This window comes from Pholcus phalangioides, unplaced genomic scaffold (assembly GCF_987345545.1).
Source record: "Pholcus phalangioides strain wild (caught in Gottingen) unplaced genomic scaffold, Ppha-v1.0 ptg000007l_1, whole genome shotgun sequence".
NCBI lineage: Eukaryota > Metazoa > Arthropoda > Arachnida > Araneae > Pholcidae > Pholcus > Pholcus phalangioides.
In genome coordinates, this window is record NW_028301600.1 from 2,984,753 (window position 1) to 3,011,664 (window position 26,912).

General features: G+C 36.4%; 1 protein-coding gene across 3 annotated transcripts in view; it reads right to left on the minus strand.

Annotated features, from left to right (window-relative positions):
• The window catches only part of LOC149084792 (xaa-Pro aminopeptidase 1-like), a 537,471-nt gene that overhangs the window by 504,227 nt on the left and 6,332 nt on the right, over nt 1-26,912 (minus strand). The window lies entirely within an intron of this gene.

Sequence of the window (26,912 nt, forward strand, 5' to 3'; positions counted from 1 at the left end):
TGACAGATACCCATTATGAGTTTAAAGAAAAAAAAAGGAGAAAACTGTTCAACAAAATACACCCCCCCCCCACTTGTTAACTTGGGAACTGGTTGACGGGTCTATATCGCTTCCTGTACGATCTCCTTCCTCATTGTTTGTACACCCCTCTGGAGGTAGCAATGTATTATATGATAGCAATAATGAGATGGATGTTGTAGTTTTCCTGTCAGCGGCGCTTTGACTATTTTTGTTCCACTGTAGAAATTTAGTAGCCTTTCTAGAATACAACTGCCCTGAAGCGAGGCGGAGCATACACAAACACACACATATATATAGGCGAATTCCGAACAAAGACGCACACGAATGGGCAGCCAGATGTATTGGAAATTTTTCCCTGAGGAAGCGTGAGAACTTTCCCGAAATTTTCAGTCATGGATACCACCATCTAACTGAATCATGTGTTTATAGGTGTTTAACACACATCTCTGTGTCCCTCCTTCAGGAAGCTAGCACAGTGTTACATTTTTATGTTGTCCAGATGTACTAACCATGAGAAAAAAACGAAGAATAAGACATCCGAAATGTTCACAAAAGATGAATTCGGCTGGTCTTGACCAGCAGAACTATAGTAGTTACAAAAGGTAATTGCCGACAAATGGTTGCGCACGAAGACGTGAGAAATTTTTCTGTACAGAGTTGACAATACCGAAAACAGGACTATAGCATATAAGAAGAGGAAGAAACATCCAGTTGTTTTTGAATCCAAGTGTCATCGTTGAGTGTTCATGTTACAAATTTTCAAGTCAACGCTGATCGATCGTTGCATCCTTACTCATCCTTCATGATGAAGGAATCATCATCAAAGCCCAATTTGTAGCAGAGCAACAATAATCTTGGTAAGTACAACCTCATTAGCAGTTTCTCTAATTTTTTGGGAATTTTGCGGTTGCATAAAATGTTTATACAGATATTCTTGAGGCCAAAAGCTTTTACGACAAACATTGTTTGGAACAAGATTGTTAAAGAAATCTAAAGTACAGTAGAACCTCGATTATCCGAGGGTGGATTATCCGGAGTTCAGAAATTACAAAACTACGAAAGGTGAAAGAAAACCGACCATGAAATTATTGATCAGACAACACAAGAGATTTTGGTAATAATATTCGGTGATAGTGATTAGAAGAATGGGAACAGATTGTTATTGAAGTTATGATCAGTTAGATCAGAGTATCCTATAATGGGCAATATCGCCCCTTGGGGGCATGGAAAGGTCCGGGGGGGGGGGGGGGGATGAAAAAAAAACAAATTCTGAAGAGGAGGACGATGAAACAAAAAGTTTGCAAAACTGCGAGTTGGATTATTCAAATTTGTTTTGCTTAAACAGTGTCTCTAATAACAAGGAACAAAATAAGTCTAAAATAATTTGTGTAAAAAAAACATCTTATGACACCCAAATTTTTTGGTTTTTCTGCAAGTCAGGACCTTTGACTTGAAGTGCCCCTAGAAAAAAGTGGACAATTATAACCCTGCATAAATAGGGTCAAAGATGCTTAGTTTATTAGCGAATAGAGTAAATACTGTGCTGTTTAAATTAAATGGGCCACTTCATGCAGAAATTAGGACCGGTTCAGAAACTATATACAAATACAAATACAACGCCACAACAGGCAAATTGCCCAACGAGGTGGCTGACTTAAGAACATCATGGATCCCCGAGCCCCTACCTACTACTGCTACACCACACATGCACCCCCCCCCCCGCGGAACCCCCCAACGAATCGGTACATGCGGGAATGTGCGTGTACGTGTAGTGCAACCTGACGTAAAGCTTGTTTCTGTGTAATGCTTGTTATGTGTAGTGCTGTCATCTGCCCCCAGTTTTTCTAACTATGAGTGAAGTGTTATGGTTGAATGATTTACCGTTGTAGGACTGTTGCTCTCTGTGGCGAGACTTTTTAACGGGGAGATCGGCTCGCATTTGCGCCTTGAAGTTGGGAACCACAGAAAACCAACTTCAGCCGACCACCACTGTGGGGTTCGAACCCGGATCCTCGCATCACGAGTCCGGCACTATAACCACTCGACCACCACAGCGGTATAATTGTATAACTAGGTTCTTGTGTGTATTTTTTGCGTAAATTTAAATGTGAGTATTTGACATGAACAACATGAGGATACAATAAATATTTATTTTAAATCAACGGAATGTATAAATATGCGTTTCATTCGAACTGTTTGCTATTGCTGCTATGTTTGGTTATTCCTGGTGATTTAAACCGTGGTTTTCGATAGGCCGTGGTCAGCATTACATGATTGAAAATTTTTATATCGTTAGATTATTAAGTTATTTTTGTTAAAATTAATCTTTAGGATAAAATATGAATGGCATATCTATCACGTGGGTGTTTATGGTCAAAACTGATACCAATTGATTTATTGAAAATGATTGCAAATAAGATAATGCTTGACCAAAAATAATTACCGGTCCTGCAGGTCCTTCAACGTTGAAATTTTTTACATACATCAGTAGTATATGAGCAAAAAGACACTAAAATTTCGGTTAATAAGCACTTGCTCAGACGTATATTATATGTAAACAAAGATTTTCTCCCCTTCTGATTTATGAATTAAAAAAAAGTATTTATACTTTTACTGATATCAGTATGACTTCAGTATTATACTAATACTGAAGTGTTTGTTGTTAAGAAAAATAAGCGAGGTGCTATGCCAATGGATTTTTAAACGTTTGCTATCTGCGGCGCACCTTAATATTAATAGCAACTGATCACCTATGTTGGCCAAATAAAATCGAAACTAGTGTTTTTATACCCTCTATGATTCTCCTCCATAAAACGTATTGAAAATTATTTTTTTTCCAGAAACCGATGTAAATTGGCACTGTTAGCATATTTTTAACTGAAACAATACATCATCATAGCAATTTAATTAATTATACTGGATTTAACTAGCTAAAATAATTAATTAAGGGTAAAATATAGCCTGCCTTAATTTTAATGTTATCTATAAACAGATAGAATTTTGCTCAGCAAAGTTGAATAGTTTCGTCCTTGAATTTCATTTCCATTTCCCTCAATTTGGTGCTATAATATAAATCTCTGAGCACGTAAAATTGGGACAGCTCTCAAATATGACACCAACAAGGAATCAGCTTTTTCTAGATAGATAAAAATTATTGTACTTATATAGCTGTACCTTGTACTGAAATGACACTAAAGGATGTACTTTCTGAAATACCAAAAAACCTGTTTGTAGTTTTTTGACCATTTACCATGTCTATTCAAAAATCAACGGGACTATATAGGGTTAATGCGCAAAAAAGTTGCTCTTCCTTCACATTTTTTTAATTAATGCAATAAAGTTATTGCATCATTGATTTCATAATGAGATTATCAGCATATCATATACGACAGCATATTATCTACACCGAACTTTTGTCATTAATTACGCAATAATAATTCTCTCATTATTAATACGCGAAAGAGCTCAGTATGGTGTTGCGTTTTTCCTCTCTTTAAACACTGTACTCACTCAGACATTTTAATATTTTTGTTTTGTTTGTTTATATTGAATTTTTTGCAAATCAAATACGGTACTCCTGTACTATATTGAAATGCACATTATTGAACACAAATGAAACGAAATTAAGTATTTCTGCTCGAAGAAATGCCGACCAACAAAAAACCAAAATATCAAATCGTAATATTTTCAGTGATTTTGTCCTCTTCACTCCCCCCCCCCCACCTCTAAAGAGAAAAAGAAATGAACATGAAGTAAAATCATTTGTCAAACATTTTATAGGATAGCGGCTCTGGCTGCATAAGCCTATATGACCATGCTTTTTGAATTTTTCATCGAGTATAAATTTCAATACTGTTTTAAAACATTGAATGATTCCTGTTTTGATGTCATTTGAATATAGCCGATCTTGACAAATCAAAAACTATGTAGGAAACAGCCATATTCCTGAGGAGCCAAGCATGGTTTTTGCTGAAGAAGTTTTTTAGATTTTTTCAGGACTTACGGAGACCCCCCCCCCCCTCTCCCATGTCGAAAGCCACACTGTTTTCGTCATCCTATGATTCCACTCTAGCAATCACATGCAGAGAATGTTTGGTGCCGATACCGATTTTCTAGTCGCCATGGTGACCTGGAGCCCGAGATTTGCCAAGCCCTGGTATATAGGGACAGGGTTCGTACCCTCCTTGAAAATCCTTAGAGAAAAAGTTCATTTTCAAGTCTTTAAAAGTCCTTGAAAAAGTTATAATCATTTTCAAGGTGTTTGAATTTTTTTTCGTGAATTTCTTCCATCAATTTTTGTCTTACCCCCCCCCCCCTCCTCCGCAATCCCCGCTAAACTACTTTCTGCTGAGATGGAAACGAACTGAACAACAACGATCATATGAGTTACGTCAGTGTTTCTCAAAGTGTGCGTAGTGGCTTCTAGCGGTGTAGCTAACCTTTGTCAGGGGCGGCGCGACAAGCTGGAATATTGATTTGTATGCTTATTTATTCTTTGAAAAGTGGTTCTTTTATAAGTAAAAATATCTACCAAGCTATTCCGTGGAGTCGCGGATGAACCATGAATTGGGCAAAAAGCCGCTGCTGACAAAAGTCAGAACCTTTGAGTTACGGGACAATGTTCAAAACAGAATACATGGTCACGCATATCTGAGGTATTTCTGAGCTTTAAAAGGTGTTGCTCTTAAATCTGACAGAAAAATACTGCACTTGAGATATTGCTCTGAAATTATTTCAAACTATTAAATTAATGAATGTCAGTTGCAAACACGACCGCAAGTAGATGCTTGGTCGGCCAGGGTGAGCACGCATTTTGACGCCCCTTTGTAATGTTGAAAGAGAGGTTAAATGGTGAAATTGGCACCCTCTCTGGGCCAGCGCATGGTGCACCAGAACCTTTGAACAGACTTTCCTGTAGGAACCGGGTATAACATATCGATATAACATATGTACTGAAAAAGTTCTTGGGGCCAGGCTGGTCGTTGATCGCCTGCGGATGTGACCACGCAATGGAGGTGGCTTCAACAATATCTGTTCCGACTGCTAACGGAGGTTGATTGTTGACCGTAGATGCACGCAAAAACAGTTCTTTAAAGCAGAACTGATTTTTTTTCAAAAGAGCTGAACTCTATGCTTGATTGACTTTTTTCTTGAATATAGAAATCGAACAACACAGACGAATTTTTTGTTTAAGTTTATAAATAACGCATTTTTGTATTTCAAATCTTGAAAGGAACATCATAAGAGTGCTTGAGGTTTATGAAACAGCAATGTTATGTCAATCTTGGTGCTTGCTGTATTTCGAGTAATTTTTTTTTGTAATATAATTTTTTCTTGATTTCAATTTCATGAAATATGGTTTTGAATTACAATAATTTTTAGTTTTCTTAGGGAAATTTTTGCGGAAGAGTAAGGTAGAGATAACGTTTCAGTTATACGGTTTTTCATTTATACGACGCTTTGACCCGACTGTTCGGTGACGTGCTTAAAAACCTCGTTTATACGACGCGACGAATAAACGAGGTTCCATTGTATGGGGCTTGAGCCCCCCCAACATTTTCAATAACTTTACGCCCTTGAGTGTTGGTATACAGGTCACTCCCAAAAAAAGTGTACATTCCAAATTTTTGAGATGAAAAATGAAAAATTCAAAGTTGAATTTTTGAAATAAAATTTATCTCAAATTATAGCCAATGATGAAGTTTAATATTTCATAAATATTTTTCACTTTTATTTTGTAATATTATTTTATTTTTTGGGTTTTATGACTGAAAATGATGGATTTTGTCTACTCTGTTACGAAAACAAATATAGCTGTAAAAAAATAAATATTATTATTTCTGCTGTTTTTACCCCTTAAAATAATGAAATCAGATTATTTCTTACACATAGGCTGGAAAAAAAGTAGTTTAAAATATTTCGACTTTTTTTCTGTCGTTTTGATCATTTTTCATGATTTTTTCGAAATAGCACATAGTAAAGTTGGTTTTTTACATTTTTTTCAACTACTTAAAATTAAATTTTTTTATTTCTGGCAGACAATGGGTTGGTAACTTATAATTTAACATCTTAGTTTGAAGTGTTTTTTAATGTTTTTGCCTGTGAACTGCAAAAATGATTACCGTAACAGAGTGGACACCATTGTAACAGATTGGACAGAAATGTTTAAATGTGATTGCTTAGAGTAAGCAATCACAATTATTCTAAGTACACTTTTATTTTTTCAACAATTATATAGACAATATGAAAGGTATCACAGAGATCCTCTATGACATCTGAAAAACATCCACGCTATGAGGAAATTCAAAAAACACACGCCCCCCCCCCCTTGTGGTTTGAATTTTGGCTCTGGCAAAATTTTTAAAATCTGGTCAAAGTGGATGTAAGAGATATCTTTGTCATCAGCTCTGAACAGCTTCCTAGCATCATTCATAGTTTTGAGGCACATAACTTTGACCTCCCCATCATCTTCAATGTCATTTTAGGCTACAATAACGTATCTGTGTATGTAGATTTATATACACCACCAGAATCAAATTTCACGAGCATATGAACACCTGCTTTAATTAGACCTGTTGACATTTCTTCATTGCTGTTTCTTTTGAAGTTGATAGCATAGTTTTCACTATTTTCTTGAATGTCATTTTCCAGAGATTCAAACTCTGAAATCGGTTGTGGAACTTCCAGTTTTATACTTCTTTGGCAAGAGTAAGTTTTTTCTTTTCATAGCATTCACAGAGATTATAATTTCTTTCACAAAAGCAAAAAACATCTCTGTATTGCAGCAATCCATTGCCAGTTGCTACTATTTGGTGGACTGCCATAGTGCCTTCCAGCACAGGTATATCATTCGGGATAATTTTTTTTATACCTTTTATTTCTTCATTTTTGATTTCATACCATTTTACATTGCTGGCATCTTTGAGAATCGTGAAAAAATAAGTGGCATTTGATATGTCATTCCCACATGCAACCAATCTAGTGGCTGTCCTTTTCAATACAGCACCAAAACCATCAACTGCTCTTTTGCCATGGTTTGCTTCAAAAAAATTCCAAGTACACCACTTGAAATATTTTGAGACATATTTGTTCAATAAGTAAAAATTTTCCTTTTGTTTGTACTGAGTACAAGGTCCATCAGAAAAAAGTGAACCACATTTATTTCATATTCTTCTTTCATCACTTTCAATATCAGTTCCAAATGAGCCCAAATAGATGAAGGTCCATGCTGCGAATTTGGTGACACTGTGCAGAACAAAATTGACTTCTTACATTCCACAACATACAGCACACAGGTATGAAGACATACTTGATTTCTTGACCCACCGAAATGACTGCACTTCTTCAGATAATTTGCAATTATAATTTTCACTGAAATACAAAAACATGAAGCTGTTCTTCATGTGTATGTTTCTAATGCACATTTGGTAAGCTCTATATTGGTGTTGGATGTTAAAAATGTGTTTCTTGAACAATTTCATTTCTTTTTGGAAAACATTGATTGAGTCTGTTGGTTCCACAATCTTTGCTCTTTTGTTATTTTTGTAACTTCTATCATTTTGCCATTCTTTTCCACTTTTTCTTGTTTGCACTGCCATTCTTCACACTGTACAATGCTATTCTTATCCAGCAATTTAGAAATTTCATTCATAGATACCATCTTGTCATGCCAATTCAAACGTTTGCCATACATACAGGATTTAGACTATGGTTTCAGGAGATGATGTTTGGATTAATCTCAATTTATATAGTGCAATCAATTTATATTTCAAATTACCGTACTGCCAACATAAGCATGTTTCCCTAATTCTAACTTTTTACTTCAAAATTTTTTGTTGAAATTGAATGGTAATTTGATGTTGGTATAAATCTTGCGTTTATGTCTCTCACATTAATGATCCAGAGTATAACCAGTGAGACTTGGGGGGGGGACAGAGCCAGGAAACAAAAATAATATACGGAAATAATTGTTCTGTCCCATAAAATGCAGAACGTATGGTCATATAATGACCTTTATTCATACTAAAATGCCCCTTATGTCACATCTCACTGGATCTGTGCCTGGCAGTGATTTTGACGATCTGCACTATTTAATTTTTGTATTTAACTGAAAAAATATGATAGGGAGAATGTGGTAAAGGGTTTAAATTGAATAGATAACTTATTAAATTTAACTTAAAACCTCTTAACTAAGAAAACTTTACTTTAAATCACAGTTTCCATTCTGTTGCGTTGGTTGAGTTTTTGAAAGACGTGACAGGACAAATTAGCCTAAATTATTTTTTTCATTATAAATTTAAATGATTTGTGAAAACTTTTGTTATATTTTGAAGCATATCTCCATATGCTATCACTAGATGCTGATATAGATGAAAAAAAATCTTAATTATTTTTTATAATGACAGAGAAAAATCTAGTACTAAAGACAAAATGAATATTAAGTCATTTTGCAAAAGTCAAATCCAAAATTGTTGATGAAGCATTAAAAGTAAACCTTTCAATGAGCTTAAAAGTGTTATCAGATTTAATCTGGTATAAAAATATATTTCCCAAATGACCGTAACAGAGTGGACATTTTAAAATGGGAAAAATTTCAAGACAAAAAAAAAATAGCTTTTCATAAGAAAAAAAATTTTCTCAAAATTTATTGTCAGTTTTATTCACCTATGGCACATATATAAAATGTGATTCCAAGTTTTAAAAAAAAAAATTCCAGGTTTGCAAACCAAGTCTCTGTTTAACACTTTTTTGAAGCTGGGACAGCCAGATTTTGACGTTTTGCTACAATGATTTAAAAAAAAAATTAGATACCATCTGAAACAAATTAAGAAACACTGCCTGAGAGAATTAAATGAAAAACTATAAAAAAATTAAAATTACCACCAGAGTGTTCTGGAATTTTGTAAAAAAAATTAGTCTCTTACAAAGTCAATCTCGTCCTCGCCGTCGTTGGGAATGGACGTACTTTTATCGCGCTCCGCTCACCGACCAATAGAAGAAGTTTTATCCAAAACCGTTGCAGGGGGATTACCGGAGGATTATCCGTCACGTCAGTGCGCCATTTTGTGTCTTTCTTTGCGTTTTTCTTCATTCTCCTGAGTTTTACTTAGCGTGTTGTTTATTTTTGGGTCATTCTGCGGTGTTCTCTTTTTTTTTTCTAGCACACGTTGGATTGCGAGATAAGTGGTTTTTTCTTACTATATTGCTCTCAATTTTTTTAATTTTGGTTGTGTATTTTTGATCGACTTAAATTTTTTTTTTCTCGTTCGCATTTCATTTTCATTGAATTTTTGCCAGGTTTGTGTTTTCTCGCTTCTCTGATATAAATTTGTAGGTTTTTTGGACGTTAGGGTTAGCAAACAGTGTATACTTTTTCCCAGGTTCTCTCAATAACTTTGTTTTTCCTTCCAGTTGGGCCTATAGTTGTAGTGTTAGTGTGATTTGAGATAGTTAGCTAATTCTAAGAAGTAAAAATTGTACTTTGTAGCTTAATACTTTTTTTAGAGTGTGTTCTATTCTTTATATACATATTTATTTTATTCTTCATGATTTAGTGTTGAGCATTCTATTTTACGTATTTTTTTCATACATTCTATTTTACGTATTTTTTTCGTACAATCTCTTACGTATATTTCACATAGTAATGTATTTCACATTATTTTAATTTCCTGTTAACGTTTTTCATTTTCCTATTTTTAACTATTATTATTATCTAGCTTTAGCAATAGTGTTAGTATGCCTCGACCTCGACTAGTGTTGTGTAGAGCTTGCGACGGGAGGTTTCCCTGATCTAGGGGTATATTAGCTGATAGTTTCAATTGTAAAGGGTGCTTGGATAGGAAAAGGCTGGAACTCGAGGTCGAAGCTTTACTGGAAAAAGTTAGGGTGCTAGAGGGCCCAGTTATAACGGAGCCTCTGGTCATCGAGCCACCTGTTGATGAAGAAGCAATCTCCACAAACAATGACAGTTTAGAGGGCGAATGGGTGGTCGTGGATGAGGTAGAGGGGGATAGTGATAGGGGTTTGATCATCGGCAATTCTATGGTTAGGGAACTTAGGAACAAAGTGTGTAGGAATTTTTGGGGTTTCGAGAGCTGTTGTCTTCCTGGGGAAAGATCGGCAACGTTCAAGACATTTTTTATTGCCGAAAGTTGCCCTTGCGGGTGATTCTGTGGGTGGGAACAAATCAGGTAGCAGCGAATATCAGTGAGTCTCTGTCAGAGTACCGGGATTTACTATTATCCGCTGGAGGGGGGGGGGGGGTTCAGATGTGGCAGTGATTCCAGTGCTGCCAAGGGGTAGTAGAGGGTATAGGAGTAGGATCCAACAATTCAATATAGGCTTGAAGGACATTTGCTCCTCACTTGGGGTCACGTTCTTGGAGCTTCCCGCATTTACCGATAGGTGGCTTCGTTCGGATGGGATGCATCTAGATAAGAGGGGGGTCTGAGAGGTTCACAATAGTCTTAGGTCAGGTTTTTTACTCCCAGACCACGTAGTCGGGAATGCGGGTTAGTTAAAGATAATCCCAACAGTACTGACGGGGAATTACCCACCTCTGACTTGGATGGCTTCTCGATTGACACTAAATCACCGGGTACACTAAAATGTGTGTTAATAAATGTCAAAGGAGCTTGGGTAATAAGAAAGATTTTTTTAGAAACTATGATAGTTGTGGAGAGCTTGGATCTTATAGCCATTACAGAATCTTGGGCAAACGATGGGGGATGAATCTTTCTTGCACATCTCAGGATACGATACTTTTTTGAGAAATAGATCTGACAGGAAAGGGGGTGGAGTGTTGATACACGTGAAATCCTGTTTGAAGGCTAGAGAGTGTAATGTGCAGAGAAGTGATAATGAAACCATATAGGTTGAACTTGAGAACAAAAGACGTCATAAACTTATTGCTGGGGTTTGTTACAATCCACCGAATAGAGATCGAAACTACATCGCCAAATTACATGATGAAATTTCCTACATGTGTAAGCGAAAGAGGGTTCTCATACTAGGGGATTTCAATTACCCAGGTATTTATTGGGAGAAACTTTCATCTAGAGATCAGTATGAAAGAGACTTTCTTAAGTTGTTGCTCGAAAATTTTTTGTATCAGCATGTATCAGAAGCCACTAGGGGTACCGCTATTTTGGATTTAGTTCTTACTAGTTCTGAGGATCTAGTTGAACATGTTTTGGGGGGGGGGGAAGAGTTTTCTTCCAGTGATCATCGTTTGCTCGAAAATTTTTTGTATCAGCATGTATCAGAAGCCACTAGGGGTACCGCTATTTTGGATTTAGTTCTTACTAGTTCTGAGGATCTAGTTGAACATGTTTTGGGGGGGGGGGAAGAGTTTTCTTCCAGTGATCATCGTATCATCAGATTTCACTGTAACTTTTCCTCGGGTAAGGTTGATAACAAAAGACTGGTTCCCTGTTTTCAGAACATCAAAGTTCTGAGAGGAAGGTTAGCGGAAGTTTTCAAACACCGGTTGGAATCAGTAGGGGTGGTAAGTCAATGGGGAGACGAAGCTGTCCTCTATTTTGCACGACGTCATACCCTTTGTTCGAAAAAAGTGTGTTCGCACATAGCACACTCTATGGTTCACGGACAGCGTACGGAACCTTTATCTTGAAAAGAAAAGAGCATTCAGAGAGTATAAAAGTGGACGAGGTGACCTATCATTGTTTACTGATAAAAGAAGACTGTTGAAGAAAGCGATAAGGGATAGTAAAAAGGAAGTTGAATCTAGGTTGGCAGATAACATTGGCTCTGACCCAAAATCATTTTTTCGATACGTCAATAATGGATGTAAGGGGACAGTTGGCCCCCCTCTCGATAGGAGGCTCTAGGGTAGAGAGCAATGTAGGCATGTGTAGTGCTTTCAATGACTTTTTCTCGTCGGTTTTTAATGGAGATAATGATATTCAATATACGGGTGTTGCATGGGGTAATAAAACCCTCAACGATATTCAAGTAGAAGACGTGGAGGTCCTAAATCTTCTAAGAAATATATGTGCAAGCAAAGCACCAGGACCAGATGATATCTATCCCAGGGTCCTCATGGAATGTGCTAATGAATTGTTGGGGCCAGTCACACAGATATATAGGAGTAGTGTTGCTGAGGGTATCGTCCCAAGAGATTGGAAACTTGGTAACGTTGCTCCGATATTTAAGAAGGGTAGTAGAGAAGCGGTGTCAAATTATCGTCCAGTGAGTTTGACGAGCTCCCTCTCAAAAATTTTGGAAATTATCATCAAAAGGCAGTTTGTGAAGTGGATAGACGAGAATAATGTATTGTCGGATAATCAGCATGGGTTCAGGAAGGGGAAGTCATGTGTAACTAACCTCCTTTGCTTCTATGATCACGTGACTAAGGCTTTGGGTAAGAGCAAAAATGTCGATATTGTTTACCTTGATTTCCAGAAGGCATTCGATCGGGTCCAACATGGCAAACTCTTGAAGCGTTTACAGGAGATTGGAATTGGGGGCAACTTGCTGAATTGGATAGAATCGTGGTTAAGAGATAGGTCGCAACGAATTATGGTGAACAGGGAATTCTCTGGTTGGACAGAAGTAACAAGTGGAGTTCCTCAGGGAAGTGTCCTTGGCCCCATACTTTTTTCACTTTTTATCAACAAACTCAATCAGGGTATCGATGGGATTACTAGCAAATTCGCAGATGATGGGAAGCTAATGGGGGTAATTGGGAATCAAAGCGATAAGGAGTCGCTCCAGACCAGTCTAAACAGGATTGCAGCATGGGCAAATGAATGGAGCATGACGTTTAGCGTTGATAAGTGCATGGTAGCTCATTTTGGTTCGAGCAACCCACGGTTTTCTTACGAGTTGAATGGTGTCACCATCCCGGATGCAAGTAGGGTCACCAATTTGGGAATTCTCATTGACGAGCGGCTTAGGTTTTCTGAACATTGTTCAGCGGTGGTCAAAAAAGCGAATAGAATACTTGGTCTCATTTTCAAAAAGGTCTCTTCGCGTTCTCCTAAAGTCATTCTTCCACTTTTTCGAGGCTAAGTTCGTCCTGGACTGGAGTATGCTGTAAGGTTTTGGAGGCCATACCTACAGAGGGACATAGACTTGGTTGAAGGGGTGCAGAGAAGAGCTACGCGTGTCCTTATTGGCACACAGGGCTTGAGTTATGAAGAGACTTCATTTTTTGAATATGTTTACATTGGATGAACGCAGGTGTCAAGGAGATATGATCGAAGTGTTCAAAATTTTCAATGGGAAGGATAGGATGGACCATGAACTTTTAGTACATAGCCAATCGACTGCTTTTACAAGGGGACACCAGTATCGATTAGTGAGGGACAATGCAAGGTTATGGTGTCACAGGGAATTTTTCTCTAATAGGGTTGTTAATAAATGGAATAGCTTACCCCCAGAGGTAGTAAATTGTAACACAATTGACACGTTTAAAAAGAAATACGATAAACATGTTGGGGTAAATCGAGCAGCTATCCATTCTTAGAATAAGACAACCATAAGTATTCTTTATGGGCGTTGTATAATATTTTATCATGTGTATATATTGTTTATAATTTGTGTTAATTACATTTTTAATTGGGTTGCTGTATTTTTGAAATATATGACATCCATATTTTTATGGGCATCTTTTTATCAGCCACCTTGTTGGGCATTTTGCCTGTTGTGGCGTTGTATTTGTATTTGAAACAGTTTGTACTTTTTGGGAATGACCCATGAAATCATGTTTGAAGGCTAGAGAGTGTAACATGCAGAGAAGTGATATTCAAATTATATGGATTGAGCTTGAAAACAAAAGACATCATTAACTTATTGTTGGGGTTTTTTACAATTCACGGAGAATAGGGATCCAAATGACATCGCCAAATTTCATGATGAAATTTCCTATATGTGTAAGCATAAGAGGGTTTTCATACTAGGGGATTTCAATTACCCGGGTATAGATTGGGAAAATCTTTCTCTTAGCGATCAATATGAAAGAGGCTTTCTTAGGTTGGTGATAGATCATTTTTTGTATCAGCTTGTATCAGAAGCCACTATGGGTACTGTTATTTATTTTGGACTTGGTTCTCTACAGAGATGTAAAATTCTCGAGAATAATCTTTAGGAGAATATTCTCATCGAGGAGAAAATTCGAGAAATTCTCTGGAAGGACTATTATCATAAATAACTTGAGAATATTGTTCTTATTCTTGATGAGAATATTCTCCTGTTATTTATAATATAAATATATATAATGTCCTTGAAAATATTCTCTGGAAGTACTTTTACAAATTACTGGAGAATATTCTTATCGAAAATAATAAGAATTATTCTCAAGTTATTAATAATAGTCTTTCCAGAGAATATTCGCCTCAGTGAAAAAAATATACACAGTCTGTCCGGTGGGAAAAATGACTGATAAGAAATAAAATAAAAGACAACGTTTATTTTTTACTTACTCTAGCTTTTATTCAAAATAGACTCCTTGTGAGTTAATACAGCACTGGAAGTGGTTGTAAAATTTTTTGAAGCACTCCTGAAACTCATTCTTTGGAATTGCCTCGAGAAGCACGGTCATAGCCTTCTGGATGTCTAAAATCGTGTCGAAACGCTTTCCTTTCATTGCCAATTTTAGTTTTGGAAATAGCCAGAAGTTGTATGGAGCTAAATCAGGTGAGTACGGTGAGGGATCCAGTACCAGAATCCTTTTTTTTTTGGCCAAGAAAGCACGCACAATCTTACATTTGTGGACCGGTGCATTGTCGTGCAACAACGACCATGTCCCTTGTTCCCGATATTCGGGTCAAACTCGAACAATTCTGGCCCATAAATGATTTAAAAACACGCACGTAATAGTCACCATTCACAGTTAGGGCTTCTGGTAAGAATTCCTTATGGATAATAACTTTAGAATCAAAGAAAACAGAAAGTAGCGTCTTGATTCGGCTCTTCTGCAAGCACTCTTTTTTTGGTTTTTGGAGATCTTCAACCCTTCCATTCCGAGATTTGGCACTTTGTAAGTGGCTCATATTGAAAGCACCATGTCTCATCACCTGTTGCAATGGTTGGCATGAAGTCTGGATCTGTATTAGCAGCTCTTTGCAAATCTCTGCTGTGCTCCACTCTGCAATCTTTTTGATCGTCCATCAGTATGTGTGGTACAAAGCGAGAACAGACATTCCGTTTCCCAAATTTTCCGTTAAAATCAGATGAACAGTGGATTTAGGAATTCCTGAGAGCTCCTCAATCAGCCTGGTAGATGCACAACGGTCATTTCGAAGAATTTCTGCCACTTTTTGAACATTTTCTTCAATTCAAACTGACAATGATGGTCCTGGCCTTGAGTCACCTTCAGTATTCTCTCTCCCATCACGAAATCATGCATACCACTTGAAAACGTTCTTTCGACTCATTGCTTCATCACCATAAACAGTTTGAATCATTTTAAAAGTTTCGATTACTCCGCTTAAGTCGACTTGGTTGAAGGGGTGCAGAGAGGAGAGCTATGTGTGTCCGCAATGACACACAGGACGAGTTATGAAGAGAGACTTAATTTTTTGAATATGTTTACATTAGATGAACGCAGGTGTTGGATAGATCGAAGTGTTCAAAATTTTCAAAGGGATGGATAGGATGGACCATGAATTATAAGTAAAATGTCAATCGAATGCTTTTACGAGGAGACACCAGTATTGCTTGGTAAGAGATAATTCTCGGTTATGGTGTGTCGCAGGGAATTTTTCTAATAGGGTGGTTAATAAATGGAATGTCTTACCCGGGGGGTAGTAAATTCGAACACAATTGACACGTTTTAAAAGAAATACAATAAACATGTTGGGGTAAATCGAGAAGCTATCCATACTTAGAATGAGACAACCATTAGTATTCTTTATGGACATTGTATAATATTTCATCATGTACAGTAGACTCTCTGTAAATCGACACGTGGATAACTTGACTATCCGGATAACTCAACATCTATTATTCCCTTGGTTGGCCCAATGCTAATTTCAATGAAGGGGAAACTCTAACTCGACACATGTTTGGCTTAACTTCGCTTAAGTCGACTACGACTTTTGTCCCTTTACTACGACTGGTTTTTACAATTGCCCATGTTTTACCATTCTAAGAATTTTTTGACGTTGTCTGTGGGTACTTCGATAATCCTTTGTTTCTTTGTTCTATATGATGGGTCCCTTTTTTGCGCTATGGGTGGGGGGCGTGCATGTGAAGAATGAATGTTTGAAGCCTCTTGGTTGGCCAATTATTTTAGTAGCGTTTCCAGGACACATCTTTCATTCTTTTCATGGTCAAAAGAAATGTGGATGATCCCTAAAGTGTGGTGTGATAAAATTTTAGCTATTGCAAGTTTTGATAATGTCTGTTGCGGAGAATGCTTTTGGCAGAACTCAGTTTTACGATTTCTTGGAAAAGGAGTACAAGAAAAAGAGCTAAAGCAGGGACGCCGGAACATATTTGCTCGTGTTGCTAAAGCAATACCAATCACCATTTGAACATAGCTCAAATATTGTAATGCAAGAGCTTTTTTTTTTTAAATTAAAATTTTTGAAGAAATACTTTTTCCGTGTAAGAAGTTGCATAGCTGTAGCTTTTTTTGTTTGCAAGTCATTTCAGGTCCAAGGGACTTTCCCATACACCCTGTATATTCATTAAGCATGAGAACAAAATGAGCATCATAGAATCTGAATACCACAACCGTAGTCACAGCAATAGACTTGAGACAGTACGTTTCACCGCTGATTTCAGATGGATCTCAATCTTTTGAGTGGCATCAACAAGATATCTCGCCTTCTTATTTTAGCATTGACAAGCCCAAATATTTTGTAAAGTTAATCCCTCTCAGTGGAACACTTTCCCAATCTATTCCAATGCTTCACAAACTTTTGTCGACCACTGCTCCCTTGCCTAATTCATGATTCGTCAGCGGCTCTTCAGGATAGATTAATAGATATTTTCCCGTAACTTCAAAGCATAAATAGGTGCACAAATCAATATCTCAAGCTCGACGTGATACCTCACATAAAGGTTGGCGATGACCCTGGAAACAGGGACACACACATTGAAAAAGCTGCTATATACCATAGGCAGAGATAGACTTGTCCTGAGACAGAGATAAAGTCCTGGGAGGGGTACGGTCATAATGATGTCAATTCCTATATAAATATATACATTAGATTATAGTCGACTCAACCTTTAACACTGGGGGGGGGGGCGGCGTTGCCACCCCGTATCTCCGCCCATGCTCTATACCCATTACTTTTTCATTAAATTATACACATTTACCAGGGTTGGTAAAAAAAACAGTTTTTTTGGTTTAAACCAGTTTTTTTGTTTTAAATAGCACTAACATTAAAAACAATGAAATTTCTGAAAAATCATTCAAACTTCCAATAATTAACAAAAATAAAACGTTTATTAATGTAATTAACACTATTCCCATATTAATTAATAAATATTTCTTACATTTTAACAAAAACCAACTTTTGCCATTTAATTATTTTTTGCTTAACTCAATGGATTACTGTGTGTTTGAAAATTCTTTCAATGTTATTATTAATCATATAATATATAAAGGTTTTTCTCCAGTTACTTTCAGTATACTTAATTACGAAGCTATTTTGCAAAAAGTAATAAAAATTAAGTGAATATAATGCATTTAATGAAGCATAAATAATGCAGATTAATTAGCAATGATTTACGATATACAGGGTGATTATAACTAAGGTTCTGATTTCAAAACACTGTAAAAAAAGAGCAATTGTCAGAATGACTTGAAAATTGTCATGAATATTCCTGAAAAAATGCAATTTTATTTGATAAAGGGGAAAAAATACTTAAAAATGTAAAATTAATGACATCATCCAACATGTGGGAAATTTGCTCGCAGAATGGAAACGATAGCCAGTCATGGCAAAATTATAACTTAATTATAGCATAGCACGACTCCATAATTCATGGAAACATCACAAAAAAAAATGAAGTAATTGAACAAATAACTACAACTTACTTAAAAAATGTTAAATATGTTCCACAGACTTCTGGCTATGAGGTTGAAAGCACAAAAATTCTTGTTCATCAACAGAATCAGAGTATGCCATGGTCATGATGTGGATGTGCTTGCAATTCAGCTTTATTAAACCAAACGAGCCCCCACGTTAATATTCCTGAGGAACTTCTAACAAATAGGGGGGATGTGCTGGAGATTGCATTTCACCAAAGTTTGCAATCTGACCACTGTTTATAACATTTTGAGGTACCCCCACAGCCAGAAGTTGCAAGGGTTAAGGTGCATCCTGTCAAAATGGGTCTTCAGCAGCTGCTTTGCTGGTATTGCAATGTGCATCTTGATAGAAGTTGTTCTATCCACACACTGATGCTGTGGAAGTGCCGAAATGATGTGGTTGCACAAAATAGATTATACTGCTGGCCAAGTACAGCATCATCTACTTCCACATTTTGCACTTTTTTCTTTTGCGAAAGAAACGTCCATTGCTTCAGGAGTATCCATGCAAATTTTCAAGTCATTCCGATCAGTACTTATTGTATAGTTTTGGAATCAAAACTTTAATTATAATCACCCTGTATATAGCTGATTATTTTTCATAAATCTGTTACTACCATACAGTAGAACCTTGATTAACTGGGCTTAACAGTAAGTGTGTGAAAGTATAAAAAAACTTTTGAATATTAAGACTGGGAGATATACAGATGTGCTACTTCTTATGGGAAAGAAAATGAAAATGTATGTGAGGTAATGTAACCACTAGTACATTAGTCTTTGTCCTTTAAGGACAGCTGGTGTCTTTATTGGATTATAGGACCACCTGCCCCTAGCATGATGGTGTCACTACTGTAGCTGCTTCTTTGTGAAGGGAAAAAGAAACCCTGTGAGATAATACACCACTACATTTAGATGTGTCATGCAGTCCTAATTCATGAATTTGCTAAAGAATTTGCATCAGAATTTAGCCAAAGGTTAGAAAATGTGGTAAGAATGAGAAATTTTGGCTTTTATATATAACTTTAAATGACTAAAATACTTCATATGAAAAATATATATATATTCTGGCCACTTTTATGAGACTTTTTGAAAAAAACCACTTATAAAATCTTATGTCATTTAAAGATATACCATCAGAATGTACCCCAAGGATATAAAATGTGGTAAAAATGAAACATTTTGGCTAATAATGAACAAATATGATATTTTTCATCAATATGATATGAAAAAAATGATATTTAGGCCACTTTTATCTGATTTTTTAAAAAAAACCAGCTGGTTTAAACCAAACAACCCTGACATTTACTGCTGAAAATCATAAGGAAGCTTATTGCTATTATACCGTGTAAAGGGATAAACACATCAATCAATAGTCTCATCGATGTAGTTAGAAAAAAAAAAGTAGCTGAGAGAATAAAACTTGTAAAATAAAACAAAAAATTAAAAATTTAATAATGACATAGCTTTTTTATCTGAAGTTTATACCACAAAAAAAAAAAAAAAAATCATACTACGGAATCGCTTATTCCAGAGCTATTACCAAAATTAAAATTCAAAGCTCAACATAAGTATAAATAAACAAATACACAGAAACATGTATTTAAAAAAACATCCTAGTAAAATGAGATGCTGTATATATATTGAGATGCAGAGACAAAAGAGAAATGGTTCGACGTTTGTTTTTCTATTTTTCATAACTTCTGACAGTGTGAGGGAGAATTTGTGAAGAAAAAAATACATAAATGACTGCAAATAAAAAGAAAAGATACACAACGTTTTGATTATCACCATGAACATAGGCGTACGCAAAATTTTATCGGGGGGGGAGGGGGAGTTTCAGAGTTTTTCCCCTTCTGGGGGAGGGGGTTTACGTTTTTTCCTGCAAAATAACACTACAATTTTGGCTCAAGCGGGTTAGAATCCACTCCCCCCCCACCCCCCGCGTACGCCAATGACCATGAAGTTATCGTCGAAAACACCAGCAAACCCCCTCTGCTACTACTTTCAGAAAGCATGTGAATAATAATTTCAGCATTCTATATTTACAGAAGACAAATCTCAACAATGATTTCTTGTGCATGAAAGAAAAAATGATTCGATAAACGAGATCACACACTGATTGCATGCACCATGAAAATTGAGACAAAAATGTCTCGTGCATCTCTTTTCTGGACATACACACATCATGTTGTACAATGGAAAAGTGAAGGAAAGTATTTTAGCTAAATCACTATATTTATTTTAATTTGCATGGTTTTTTTTTCATTACTTTCCGTACTGCCAACGGTAAAAGCCACCCCCCCCCCTTCACCCACGGAGAACCCATGAATTCATAGAACCAGAATCAGCATTTTAAGGTGATGCCTGGCCTTATTTCAGGCCATAAGTTACCAATTAATTCATGTTTGAGAAGTCTGCACACTTTTCCAGACGTCTGGATTGCTCATTATCCCCTAGGGTTGACAAAACAGAATTTTGCTTAAAAAAGGACACCATTAACCAAATGTCGTTGTCATTTTCTTCCCATATTTCTTGTATTCATATACCCGTGAGATTTGCATTGTGTTGTTCAAAATCAAAGCCGGCACCACAGGAAATGGGAATTGCAAATGGTAGCTTCTTTTTTTTCCTCGGAACCAAATATTTCTACAGGGAGAAGAAAAAATCGTTTTGCAGACCCATTCAACACATGTGTTCACTTAACAATATTAGTTGTCTGTCTTTTTACTACTCAGCGAAAAGAGAGCCGCTGATAGCATACAATTAGTGTGCAGCCTGGCTGTTCCTTGAATAGATATGCAGTATACCTACCATATGAAGGGGGAAAAAAACTTTCTGTTGTACTGCTGGACTTCTTCCTATGGTGTGTAATTTTTTTCCCGCTCATCTGTCGAATGACCAGCTACATGTAGAGAATCGAACCATTCCTTGCCGTTCGTGTAAGATTGAACTATGTCAGATAGTAATAATCACAAATTCGCTCTACTATTGTGGAATAATGAAACGCTCCTAAAAAAAATGCTTAAGATCTGTATTTTTCAAAGTTCAAAGGATTTCATACTGACATATTGATGAACTAGATTCTACCCCATGTAAGTTTGCTTTTATCTAAATGACATTTTTTTTGCGTAATTGACTGTAGAAAAACCATCCGCTATCGTATAAACTGGGAATGTTGCCAATAATTTGGAGTAGTTCAACACTTCTCTTAAATTCGGTAAAGTTGTTGTGCAGACATCATTAACCAATTTCCAAGTTTGGCATTTGACCCCACAAGGGAAGGGCTGACATGGGAATGGACCTGGAACAATTACCATAATTTTTTGGGGTTTTTCAAGCTGTAAATTAAGTACAGAAGAGCCTGTGAAAAGTTTTGCTTGGAGGAGGGCAGATGCGACAAAAGTAAATACTGGACCCCTTAAATTAGAAAAAAAGTGTAATGTTTGGGTTTTATGCGGCCCAGGGTGTGCGCCTTGTGCGTCCATCCTGAAATCCACCTCCTACTTGGACCCGCCAGAAATCCCAGCCTACGGGATATGAGGGCATAGCCCAGCCAACAAAATTTAAACAACAGATATTCACTGACTAGCCAAGCACCTCTCAACCTTGGTCTCACCCCCTCCCCCTGTTCCCCAATTCTTGTTTTGCCCTCAGTGGAGAAAACGGTTGAGGCTGTCAAAAATAAATGAGAAAAAGTGATTTCCGCTGTGAAAGTGAGAGCCGCTCTTAGGAGTGTGCAACAGGAGCGGCAGCACTGGGCACCGTGCTTTCTGGAGCCCCCAGTACTAACGGTAAACTATTGGATTCTTTCATGAATTCTGAAATTACTTCTTGCATTAATTCTGAAGTTTCAACAATTCTTGAATTCCCCCCCCCCCCGTAAATTCTGAATTTTTATTGGTGCTGCAATTATTTTTGATTCAAGTCCAAAATTTTTATCAGTTTCAGGATTTTTTTCTCTCTCATTACTTTAAAATTACCCTCAGTGCTGAATTTTTGCCAGTTTTTGTGTTAATTTATTGAATTGTGTATTTAACATTTTCTGTATGGATATTTCACAGCATTCTTGTATATTTTGAAATAATGGATGCCGATTCCTCCCCCCCACCAAATATATAAAATCGGGCAAATATTTTTCGTGTCTGAAACTGTTGAGACGCACTGGGCCCCTTAGGTAAGGACGGGAGTGTCGTCAAAAAGAATGGGCCCACCCAGGCACGGCTCGGAGTCTCACACGAATTAGATCTGGTTGAAACTTTCGATAATTTGCCTAATGGGGCCTCAGAAAAATCGCTTGGCCTGGAGGCCTATCAAAGATCCTAGCGCAGGCAGCATTGGAGGATGTGTGGGGCATCTTATACACTTATATATGTCAGGGATTCTCAAACTTTTCCCACCCGCAGCACCTTTTTCTCTAATCAACGCTTATCCGCGGCTCCCCACAGAGCAGTTTAACAAAGAGTCTCTTCGAAAAACCTTTGCAGGGTGCCGTGGCATGCAGTTTGAGAACCCCTGCATTATGTATTTTTTGTTTTCAATGTAAGCTCCCCCAATATTCTGAAACACTATACTCAAATGACCAGCAACATTACTGTGTGGTGATCAGGGTTGTTTGGTTTAAACCACGTTGGTTTAAACCTTGGTTTTAACCAAAGTGGTTTTTTTCAAAAAATCAAATAAAAGTTGCCTAAATATCATTTTTTTTTCCTTGAAAAATATCATATTGGTTCATTATTAGCCAAAATGTTTCATTTTTACCACATTTTATATCCTTGGGGTACATTCTGATGGTATATCTTTAAATGACATAAGATTTTATAAGTGGTTTTTTTCAAAAAGTCTCATAAAAGTGGCCAGAATATATATATATTTTTCATATGAAGTATCTTAGTCATTTAAAGTTATATATAAAAGCCGAAATTTCTCATTCTTACAACATTTTCCAACCTTTGGCTACATTCTGATGCTCTATCTGTAGCAAATTCATGAATAAGGATTGCATCACACATCTAAATGACCATGGCATACTCCGATTCTGTTGTTGAACAAGAATTTTTGTGCTTTCAACCTCATAGACAGAACACGCGGTGGACAAAATATTTAACATTTCTTAAGTAAGTTGTAGTTATTTGTTAAATTACTTCATTTTTTGTGATGTTTCCATGAATTACGAAATCGTGAAATGCTATAATTAAGGTATCATTCTGCCATGACTGGCTATCATTTCCATTCTGCGAGCAAATTTCCCACATGTTTGATGTCATTAATTTTACATTTTTAAGTATTTTTTCCCCTTTATCAAATAAAATTGCATTTTTTCAGGAATATTCATGTCAATTTTCAAGTCATTTTGATAATCGTTTTTTTTTACAGTGTTTTGAAATCGATACCTTCGTTATAATCATCCTGTATATCGTAAATCATTGCTAATTAATCTGCATTATTTATGCTTCATTAAATACATTATATTCACCTAATTTTTATTACTTTTTGTAAAATAGCTTCCTAATTAAGTATACTCAGGGGTGTAGCCAGAAATTTCGTTCGTGGGGGGGACCACTTTCATTTCGGGGGGGGGGAGCAAAGTGACAGAACAATGGATTTGGCCATCTTTTTCTCTTTTTTCGGTTATTTTCTCACATTTCGGGGGGGGGGGACCAGACCCCCAAGTCCCCCCCCTCGCTACGCCCTTGAGTATACTGAAAGTAACTGGAGAAAAACCTTTATATATTATATGATTAATAATAACATTGAAAGAATTTTCAAACACACAGTAATCCATTGAGTTAAGCAAAAAATAATTAAATTGCAAAAGTTGGTTTTTGTTAAAATGTAATAAATATTTATTGATTAATTAGCATGGGAATAGTGTTAATTACACTAATAAACATTTTATTTTAGTTAATTATTGGAAGTTTGAATAATTTATCAGAAATTTTATTGTTTTTAATGTTAATACTATTTAAAACAAAAGAACCTGGTTTAAACCAAACAAACCCGGTTTTTTGGTTTTTTTCAAAAAAACCATTTTTTTTTAAATTATCGGAGAACTTGAAACGTGAATCCAACTAAATCATCAAAAATCCAATCCAATCCAAAAAAAAATTAAAATACATATGATAGAATTATTCAATTTCAGAATACGCATTAGCATGCAGTGCCGTCTTAATGCATGGGCCTACCTGGGCATGGCCCAGGGGCCTTGAGAGAAGAGGGGCCTCACAAAAATTAGATTTGGTTGAAATTTTCTGTAATTTACCTGGTAGGTCCTCAAAAAAACCACTAGGTCCGGGGGCCCATGATGCTCTTAAGACGGCCGTGTTAGCATGGTTTTAAAGAGCTGATGATCAAAACCATCATTGATTGATGATTAAAACCTATTTTCCACCACTTTATCGGTTTGTAATAGAATTTCACAGATTTATATGAATATTATGAAGGGGCACAGGCAGTGCTGTCTTAAGGCATGGGGCCTCAGGAGAAAAAGAGCCTCACAAAAATGAGATATGGTTGAAATTTTCGAAAATTTGTTTGGTAGGGCCTCAGAAAAATCACTTGATCCGGGGGCCCACGATGCTCTTAAGACTGCTCTGGGCAAAGGGCATCTGTCCCACAGACATTTTAAATTAAGAGAAATTGAAAAATATAGCATATATAAAGGTATTTTCTTTCAATATTTTAATTTATTGAAAAAAAATAATTTTAATTTTTGATTGTCTTGGGCAGGGCTGTCTTTAGAGCGTCATGGGCCCCCGGCCAAGTAATTTTTCTGAGATCCCACCTGGCTAATTCTCGAAAACTTTAACTGGGTCTCATTTTTGTGAGGTGCCCGGGTGGGCCCATGCGTTAAGACGTCACTGGTCTTCTTGGGGCAGACATGGTACCCCTTATACCCCCTCCTGCATAGGTTTGTTACATTTTACTGTGGTAAAAATCTTACCACTACTGCAAAAGTAGGTTGAAGAGCGGGTTATTGCTGAAATCAAATACATTCGAAACAAAAAAATGGGACACTACTTCAAAAAAGGACGTATGGTCAGTGGAAAATATATGTAAATATCGTGGCCTGTACAGAGAAGTAACTCATACTTTGAGCAACACCAATCATTTTTGACTTCCGGCGTCCCTGAGCTAAAGCCTGGTTAAACGCTGAATATGTCATTTGGTTATTATTGTGAGTATCGATGGCGGTGAATGCAATGGCTCCACGCGAACTTTAAAATCAAAAGTTGAAATTTTCAAAAAACTAGAATCAGGAAAAACTCAAGAGTGAACTCGCCGAAGAACATGGAGTTGCACAGAACCAATTTTAACATTTGCTAAAAATTAGGGAAATTTTTTTTCAGCATTTGAATCTTCTTATAAACCAAGCAGAAAACGCATAAGAAATCAGAATTCAGCGATGTAGAGCAAGCAACTCTTTTGTGGTTCAAATCCCTCAATCTCACTCAATCCCATTATCAGGACCAATAATTCAAGAGAAAGCAAACGATTTAGCAAAAATCTCAATCAAGGAAATTAGGAATTATCTTAAGTATGAAAACTTTTTACAGAAAATTACAGACAAAAAATTTGTGAATTTGTGGAGGTTGGAATGGACGCAAAATTTTCTGTTTTAGATGCTATTGAAATGATTGGTTCTGCATGGAACTCAGGCACGAGTGCCACGATTCAAAACTGCTTCCGTCATGCTGGTTTTTGTTCCGAGTCTTTGAAGAACGATTATTTCTCCAAAGAAAATTAATTAATTAAAATAATAAGATTATTTCTACTTTAGATTCCTCCCAGATTAAGTAGGAAGAAAGCATAAATAGCACTATGGGTGATTGTATCGATGATGAATTTGTGAGTATTGACTCTGATCTTGTAACTTCAGGACTTGAGCAGGTGACAGTATTCTAGAATCAATCACCCAAAGCAAGTGGTTCATGTTTCGAAGAAATAGAACCAGAAAGTTCAGATGAAGAAGTATCTGCACCATCTCACCATGATGCACTAGAAACTCTAGATGTGATACGTCACTTCCTACGCAGTCAGGAAAGAGCCGAACAATCGCGGTATAAACTGAATAGTGCAGAAAAATTTTTGTTTTCTCTTCGGAAAGAAAAAGAAGCAAATGTAGGCCTACTTGATTATTTTTCATGAGGTAAATGTTTTTATACGTTTTGATTCTATTTTGAAACAACCCCGAATTAAAATTAATGAGAATTAGCATTTTATTTAGTACAATTGTTAGAATGTATAAAATCATGTACACAAAAACGATCAGACAAAAATTTAGAGTGAAACCCCACTCACTCGACATCCGCTTAAGTCGGCATGTTTGTCGGTACTTTTAGGGTGTCTTGTTAACGAGAGTCTACTGTATATACAAATACAAATAATGTTTGTAATTGCATTTTTAATTGGGTTGCTGTATTTTTTAAATATATGACATCCTCATTTGTTATGGGCATCTTTTTATCAGCCACCTCGTTGGGCATCTTGCCTGTTATGGCGTTGTATTTGTATAAGTTCATTCTACACTTCATATGCTGCTTTTCCCCCCTCATTTTCAGCAATATTTTTGAATTCAAATATCTCAGCAAATATTTCACTTGGAAACACAGAACATTTTTCTTGGCCTCAAGAGAGACAGGGCAACAACTTTCTAATTGGAGATTTTGAGAATGGGGAACCATATAAAATTTTTTTTTTTTTAATCTCAGTACATATACAGCCCTCAGTAAAATAAATCCTCATATATAAGATATGTATGTTATTTAAATACTTTTTGTAATTAAAAGCATGTTTCTATAGCCAATGGTTTAAGAGTTATTTGAGGTGAAACACACTTAAGTTTTCACCCTGTATATTGATCAAAAACTCAAACCAAACTAGGGCT